This window comes from Lactuca serriola, chromosome 4 (genome assembly GCF_051521515.1).
Source record: "Lactuca serriola cultivar US96UC23 chromosome 4, Lser_US96UC23_V15, whole genome shotgun sequence".
Taxonomy (NCBI): domain Eukaryota; kingdom Viridiplantae; phylum Streptophyta; class Magnoliopsida; order Asterales; family Asteraceae; genus Lactuca; species Lactuca serriola.
This window is the reverse complement of record NC_136411.1, coordinates 391,755,254-391,764,400: the sequence shown is the minus strand read 5'-3', so window position 1 is coordinate 391,764,400 and position 9,147 is coordinate 391,755,254.

The following is a 9,147-nucleotide window of genomic DNA, read 5'->3' as shown; positions in this document are numbered from 1 at the left end:
TAAGTAACAATTTAATGAAAACCAAGCTGGTCTCTGATACCACTGATGGGTTTTAGCCATAAGAACTTTCCTATGTGCGCATGCAAAACCCTAATGCTTGGATCTAGGCTTTCTAATTAAACATGCTTTCAATCCAAGACTTCCAACAACTATTTAGGTGTAATAACAATATTGAAACAGATCTAGAATCATACCTTTGAATTCCTTGTTGATCTTGTTGTCTTGGAGCTTCTAGAGTCACAATTGTCACTCCTCTAATGGCTTACAAACACCAAATAGCAAAGAGGATGATTTGGGAGAGAGGAGAGGGGAGGAAATCGGCCAGGGGTTCTCTACTTTAGATGAAGTGCTGATTTCCTTATGCCATAGGGTCTATTTATACTTGTAGACTCCTTAAGGGTTACAACCTAAACCCTAATTGGATAATCTTCTCTTAAGGCTATCCAAATCCATTCCTTAGATAACTCTTGGACGATTTGAAGCAATCCTTAGCTTCTAGAATCCGTCCAATCCATATCTATATGGATTTACAGTCTAAAGTTTAACTATCAAACAATTGACAGTTTATACCCTCTTATTTAATTAATCTCTTTAAGTCACCAAATTAATTCCAATTAATTCCATGACTTATATTAATCAAATAACAATATATTATTCTTTATATTATTCTCATAATATACTAATAATATTTACTCTCTCTTAATAAATCATCCTATCAAGTTGCTATGGTGAAGGCAACCCAAAAGGACCATGCACAACCGGGTGAAATACTTGCCTAATATAGTTGCAGCCTTAGAGACTATTCCAACAAAACCCTAGCAGCCTGCAAGTATAAATAAGACCCCTAGGCTATGGAAATCGGCTACACTTCATTCCAAGGGAACTCTAGGGCCGATTTCTAGCATTTCCCACCCTCTCTCGTATTCCCTTCTTGCTTGTGGGGTTTGTGAACCATTAGAGGAGTTACAATTATAACTCTAAGCTCAAGATCAAGAAGATTACAAGGATTCAAGCTACTTGAAAGAGGTAAAAAACTGAGATCTGTTTTCTTTATGATAATTTCGAATTATATATGATAGATCTAGGTTTGTAAGTCTTGGATTCAAAGCATGCACAATAGAGAAACCTAGATCGAAGCATTAGGGTTTGTATGAGCTGATAGGATTGTTCTTATGCATAAAACCCATCAGTGGTATCAGATCCTGGTTGGTTTCGATTGTATGTGATGCTTAACTGTTTTGCTTACTGAAAATCGTTTTTCATGCCTCCGCCCGACTCAACTCGGTGTGTCAATATCTGGACTCGGTGAGTTCAGAGCTCACTCGACGAGTTTTTGTGTCAGACAGAGGATATTTCGAGATTTATTTGATGTTTTGTCTTGGATTTGATGCGTAAATAGTTTTTTGAAGTGAAAATCCAAATTTTATCTTAATTAAATGATTATCCTTGCCAAAACAATAGATAATTTCAAATCTTTTGAATATTGGTTGTTTATATGATAAATATGGATTATTTAAAATTATTTGGTAATTATCTTATGACTAAAATTGGATTAGGTCAAATATAGATAATTATGAAATTAGTTGTTTAATTTAAAATTATTTGGTATTTGATCTTTCGTGTTTTGAAAAGTTCAAAACTTGCCCTCAAGTTTTGAAATTTTAATTTTGTGATTAAAAGTTTAATTTTTAATAATTTAAATTTCAAACCCTTAGAATTTTACAAGTTTAAAGTTCAACCCTATACTATTATATATTATTACTATCTTAATATATATATATATATATATATATATATATATATATATATATATAACTTAAAATGCTAGTCTTCCCGTTAGTAGGCCTCATTCACGAAGCCAGTCTATAAGGTGGGTATAAGGTTGCTGCCTATAAAATGGCGCTTAATGGGTGTACACTCACACCCACCGCTTGCTTGACCGGTGGAGGGTCGTTAGCCGAACGGGTAGGATAGGGCAACCCTCTCCTCATTAAAAAGTATAATGTAAGATACAAAGTAACTACATGTTTTACAAATTCCCAATCTTAGTTACTTTAGGGTGAAATGTGAAAATGATGTTAATTCATGTAATTACACTTCGTACCCTTTTCAAACGTTGGTGGAGCGCGTGTGGTTAACCGGCACATTAATTTGGGGATGACATTGGTAGCGAAGGGTGACTCGATGTTTTTCATAGATCAATGGAGCATGTGTGGTTTACCGGCTCATTGATTAGGTGATAGAGACATTGAGTGCACCAGGTTGATTCGCATGGTTATTCACAACTTGTTTGTGATCCACGGTATCCCAGTCGTAAATTTGAAGTGCATATCGAGATTTAAACATGCGATTGAAAAGTTCAATGAATCTCAAAGATCTAGGAGTTTTCAATACATTTAAAACCTAAATTTCCTTTTCGTTTTTCATGGTGAGAATTAGTGAATCATCATTAACTTACCTTCAAATTATTTACTTTTAGAGTACGACATCCCTTTCTAAGTTGTAAATAATGTTGTTGGATCCTAGCCCTAATTTCTCATTTGGGTGTTTAATTAGGGATTCAATTCTAATCAAACCTTGTTCCTTTCTTTTTCAGATGTGTGCAAACAACAACAACAACAACGCTTCTGAGTCATTCTCGTTGATGAACCTGTGTCAGAAAGTGACATTTGATGGGTCAAACTTCAATGAGTGGATGAGGTATATTCGCATGAGAACATGCTATGAGGACAAAGAAAATGTCCACGGTGAAAAGCTTGAAAAGATCATCCCAGATGTTGCTACTCCTGAAGAGCTGGCCGCCTTTGAGGCCCACGAGCGTGATGCTACGAAAGTTCACTGCATCATGCTGGCCACCATGAACCTCGAACTCCAAAAGTCCCTATGAGGACATGTATCCGTATGAAATGCATCAGGATTTGCTGGACAGGTATCACCAGAGCACAAGGCAAGAGCGCTATGAGATCATTACTAACATGATCACCGCGAAGATGGGGAGTGGAGAATCCCTAACCTCTCATTTGTAGAAAATGCAGAGGTATGTTGATCGTCTTCTCAAACTTAATGTTAAGTTTGATGAGGATTTGGCTATCGACATAATCCTCCACTCCTTGCCCTCTTGCTACAACCATTTTAGGATGACCTACCACATGAACAAGGAAGAGGTCTCCTTTAGCAAGCTCCAAGGAATCTGGAGGACTGCTGAGAGCAATCTCAAAGACAAATCCGTTGCACCATCCCCTGCTGTGGCCGCTCCTGTGATGGAAATAGGTCAAGGAAAGGGTAAAACGAGGAAGGCTCCATGTATGAGCCACCATAATGGGAAGCCCTGTGATGGTTCATCCTCAAGTGGGACCAAAGTAGGCCCCGCTAAACCCTCCTCTAATCCCAAGGAAGCAGAGTGCTTTTATTGTCACCAAAAGGGCCACTGGAAATGAAGCTGCCCTCAGTATCTGCAAGATATAAAGGATGGGAAGATTAAGCCCACCTTTGCAGGTATGTATTGTATATTTAAATTTAATAACTCATCATTTGCTACTTCATGGGTTCTTGATATAGGGTGTGGTTACCACATTTGTTTTGATATGCAGGGCCTAAAAAGAAGTAGGGAGGTGGAACATGGAAACATGAACCTGATTATGGGAAACAGAAGATCGTCGCCTGTGACCAACGTCGGTGTTTATTCTTTAGTGTTGAGTAATGGGTTAAGGATAGATTTTGACAATTGCTGTTATTTGCCAGATATGGAAAGAAACATTATTTCATTTCATGGGTTGTTTAGACAAGGTTTCATATATTCTTTTGATAATAATAATGGTTCTATCAATTTTTATTTGAATGGTGTCTTTTATTTCAATGCATTACCTTGTAATTGTTGGATTAATGTCTAAGTCCATAACTATAATTGGTAAGACTTGACCCGACCTGACATGGTCTATTTGGGTTGCATGGCATCATGCATTTGGATAGACTATAATGAGAAAAATAACACTTAAGGTTGGTTAATATATTATAAGTTCTAATATATTAATAAGGTTATTTAATTAGTATTGATCAAGAATTAATTTGGAATTAATTAAGTGATCAAAAGGAGACTAATTAAATATATGGGTTGATTGTTTAAATCATTCATTCTTATATATGTGAGCTTGTGATCCAAGATTCCTTATGTTGGACTAAGTCCATGGGGTGACCCACGGATACTCCATGGAGGTTAAAATCCATGGAGCATAAGGAATGGGTAAAGTTATGAGTTACATGGTGTAACCCTAATAGCCACCATATAAAAGAATCTCATAGCTCAAGAAATCATGCACTAGTGCACTAGTGTGTGTAGGAGGGCTAGACGATTTCAAGGAGTGTTCCTTTTCTCTAAAGTCATTCCATGTGCATGTGGTGTTGTGTGAACCATTTGAGGTGTCATACTTGGGGCACTAGGAACTCAAGCTTCATGAAGACATTCTACATCAAAGAGGTATGTAATTCTAACTTGAGATATCCATATGAATCAATGTTATTTTGCTAGTTAGGATGAATACCTTGGAAATTCATATTGCATGTATAATAGAGAAAACATAGATCCAAGGTATTTAGGGTTGCATGTACACTTAAAAGTGTTAGAATGCTCAAAACCCAACAGTGGTATCAGAGCCTAGGCTTGTTTTCAATTATACTTGATGCAAATTGCTGAAAAAATCGATTTTCTGGCTTTCTGGGCACTAGACTCGCTGAGTCCACTGATGAACTCGCCGAGTCCATGAAGAACATCATCCTACTCGTCGAGTAGGTTGATACACTCGACGAGTTGGAGCCCCACACAACATATTTTCGAGTTTTTTTTGGCTAGAAATGGACTAGGAACATTACCCTAAGCTGTTTTTGAACTTATAAACTTGTTTTTGATGTGGTAATGTTCATGCTAATCCAATTTCAAAGATAATTGTCAATAGATTCATGTTTTGTATTAGATTAAGGATTAGACTAATTACAAGAAAAAGTTTGATTTGAATTATCTTGTTCTTACGAGTTGCTTAGATTAATAAGAAAGTTATATGGAATTATTGTTTTCAATCCAAATTAATCTAAGAGTTGGTTCTAAAATGTGTTTTTGTAACTTGTCCTCAATTTATATGAAAATTCACATTTAAGATCCATAAAACTCATAAAGATTTCCATAAGTTATGAATAAGGAAGAGTCACATTCTTTTAATAGTTTAAAGTCTTCCATAACTTGTCCTTAAGTTATGGAACTTGAAGAGTTGTTTAATTAAAACTACTTTAAACACATAAGTTATGGAATTAATTAGTTTTGAATAGTTTCAAAAACTTGCCCTCAAGTTTTGGAATTTGAAAAGTTTTCACTTATGAATACTTTAATTCCAAGTTAGCCCTTAGAATTTTAAAAGTTAAAATTCAACCTTTATACTTTATAATATTATAAGTTAATAATATTTATATATATATATATATATATATATATATATATATATATGTATATATATATATATATATATATATATATATGTATAAGAGTAAAGTCAGTCTTACAGTTAGTAGGCCTCATTCACGAAGCCGGTCTATAACGGGGGGTGTAAAGTTACTGCCTATAAAATGGCAGTTTAATGGGTGTCCACTCTCACCCACCACTTCCTTGACCGGTGGAGGGTCGTTAGCCGAACGGGTAGGACAAGGACTAAAATTCTCCCTTCATTAAAAGTATTAATGATAAATACTAAGTAACTAAACTCTTATTAATACCAAATCATAGTTACTTAGGAAAATGTGAATTTGGTGCTAACCCATGAAATTACACTTTGCACTTTGCTTAATTCGTTAGTGGAGTGTGTGTGGTTAACCGGCACACTAACCTGGACTTAACAAGGTAGGAAAAGGGTAACTTAATATTTATCATAGTATCGGTGGAGCGTGTGTGGTTAACCGGCACATCGATTAAGGGGTAAATATTAAGGGTACCAAGTATATTTGCATGGTTACTTCACACCTTGTTTTGTGATGTTCGGCATCCCAGTCACAAAAACTGAAGGGCACACTCGAGATTGAAACATGCCATTGAATAGTTCAATGAATCTCAAAAGAATCTAGGAGTTTCAATACCAATTAAAACCTAATAATACATTTCGTTTATCTTGGTGGAAATTGGTGAATCGTCATTCACCTACCTTCAAGTATTCTATAGCTTAGATTACGGCATCCCTCTTCCGAGTTATAAAATAGTTTGTAGGGTCCTAGCCTTAATATCTCATATTGGGTGTTATATTAAGGACTTTTAATCAAATATCTTGAATATCTCCCAAAAGATGTCTAGTTTAGACATCTATGATCCTCCCAAAACTCCTGGAACTTCACTTACTCCACCTCCTCCAATTATTCTCCCTATGCCACAAGTTCAAGGTCACTCAAGCCCTATTGACAAGGCAAAGTCTAGGTGTGCTCACATCTTGGAGATGAAGTCACGTACTGACAAGCCGGGAGAGTTGGGTGTCAAAGTCTTGAGAAAGTTGGTGGTTCAATCACTTTCTAAGTCACATAGTGAGTTCCTTTAAGACTCCTATGAAACAGACTATGACAAGAGCCTTAATGATCTTATCTATTTGCTAAGATCAACTTCCTAAAACTTTATGGACATTGAAAATGAAGACAATGGAAATCCAGACAAAGCATTCTCTTCCCAGTGGAAAGGGATCGGCCATAGTCAACTCGGTTGACCAAATGGTAAAGAGAAAAGCTAAGTCTGTGATAGTACCAATACCATTACCAAAGGGTCCATATGTTTATATTGCCAAAGCTAGGGGAATTAGTTGCGAAGCTAACAATTTTAGCTAAAGATGTTAAAGTCAATAAGTTTGACCCTACTTCAGGTAAAACTCACTATCTAACTCTTTTAAGTTTCTATACTGAGATTCTTGATACATGATGTGACTAGGTCACATGTTGATGTTTGTAAGAATCAAAGAAAAAGTGAAGAAACTTAAAGAAAGAATATGTTGAATCTGATCACGTAGATGGATTTCTATCGCATAGTTTGAAGATCAGATTCTTGAGCTACTTCTTAGGAGTTATGAGGTATTGCTTAGGAATAGATAACAACAAAGTTTTCATGCTCTTTTGCATTGTAAGGATAGTTTTTCCGCAAAGTTTTTAAAATAAAAGGAAAAAATGATGATTTTATTTATTTTAAAATATCCTTACAATGGCATTTGAGGAAAAAAATGTTGCTTATATGATTCCATTAATAGCAAGAGTGGAAATATGAAATTGATTCTTTCATTTGTGGTAATGTCTAAATTTACCAAATAAAGAAAGATCCTCATCACCCAAGTTTCAATTGGACCAAAACTTGGAATCATGCAAGTTGTATAGCATGATGAATGAGAATTTTTCATCTTTGGAAAATTAAGACTAGTTCCTTGTTCACATGTATATGTGAATCAAGTGAAGGACTAAGGGATCGAGTACACATTCTTGTGCATTGGTCAAGTCCACCACAAAAGATCGATAAGATTTTTCGCCATAATTTACTAAAGCTCAGTAAATATGGTTATACCTACAAGCTTAAGTGTAATTCTTAGACATTGGAAAAGGTTCCAATGTATGGCAGAGCGAATAAGAAGAATCAAATTAGGCAGAAGGATAAAAGTTTCTGAAATATGAAAAGATGGGAGAGTACTTTAGTATCATGTCATATGATCATCTTAATGATTAAGAGACCTTATCGCAATTCATCCTCTAAGTGCATTCTGATAGCTAAAAAGAGGAGCTATGAATTGTTGAAGTGGTCAAATCAAGAAGATGAGTCATACTTCATTCCAAAACAAGTCTTAGAGTCATTCTCCAAGACTGTAAGTTGAGTGAAATATCTTAAAGAAAGGTTTAAAACACTAGTCAAATGTAAGAGTAAAAATTTTTCTACTCTTGTACATTTGAAATTGGTAAGTTGTGATGTTTTGGACAAAACAAAGACCAACTAAGGCCAATTGTGTGAAGTGTTTATCTTGATTAGAATCCACACTGTCTCTTGGATGTTTGATAAGGGAGTCTTATATGTCAAGAGGACAGTGGGAGTTTTAAATGTCTTGAAAATCTCGAGAACTAATCAAGAATAAAACCTGAAGTTCTTCACTAGCACACGACTTGAGGTTTATAACCTATCGTGTTGACATATTCTATGCCCATTCCAATTAAATTTGGCTTTGCATATGAGTTCTTAGAGTTCTCAATTGGTTGCACAACAACTTGGAAGCAATGGCAGGCCCTTGAGCTGCTAGATGGCAAGAAATTAAGATTGAGTTCAGTCCATATGAGTTTGAGTTTTTCATTATCCTTGTCTTGTGACTATGTTTTTGACAATTCACATGGATAAGAACACATGCACTATTAAATCTAAGCATAATAAGGTTTCTCTCCGATTCATGAAAATGATGGTGAGGAAACACTTTCACTAAGTAGATTTTAACTAGATAGCAATTGTGATATTTGCATTCTCAAAGTCGTTAGTGGAGCTTGTGTGGTTAACCGACACACTAACATGGACTTGTGAGAAGTGGCAAAGGTCTAAACAATTGAGACTATGATTACGACATCCCTTTTCATAGTTCTTATATTGTTAGACACAATTATGAGCTATCTAAGATAAGGTGTATGGTACTGATAAAGTTTAATCAAAGCAATTTAGTATCAGAAATCTGAACATTGGTAAGAAAGTCAATAAAGTATTGTTTTTCTAGAAGTCCATCTGATTTCTGAGTACATGTCAAAGCTAGTGGGAGCATAAGTGTTATGCTAATAATCATCATGTTAGTAGGAGCATGATAATTATGATAAGTATTGCAAGTTAGCAATGTTAATTATAGAAAACAAAAGTTTCAATTCGTTGAAAAAGGTGTTTTGCTATAATTAAGGGAGAGGAAATTATACTTCATTTCAATTCTAAAAGCTTAGATTGATATTTTAATCAAATTTAGTCAAGAATATATATGAATTTCATGTTGGAATGGCTCAACATAAGGAAATTCTATATATGGGTTCATTACTTGCGTTCTAAAATTCGATTATGATTACGTGTGACAACCCGAAATTTTCATTCGGTCAAACCCTAATAGTCAATCATTTCATATTATAAGTCAATTT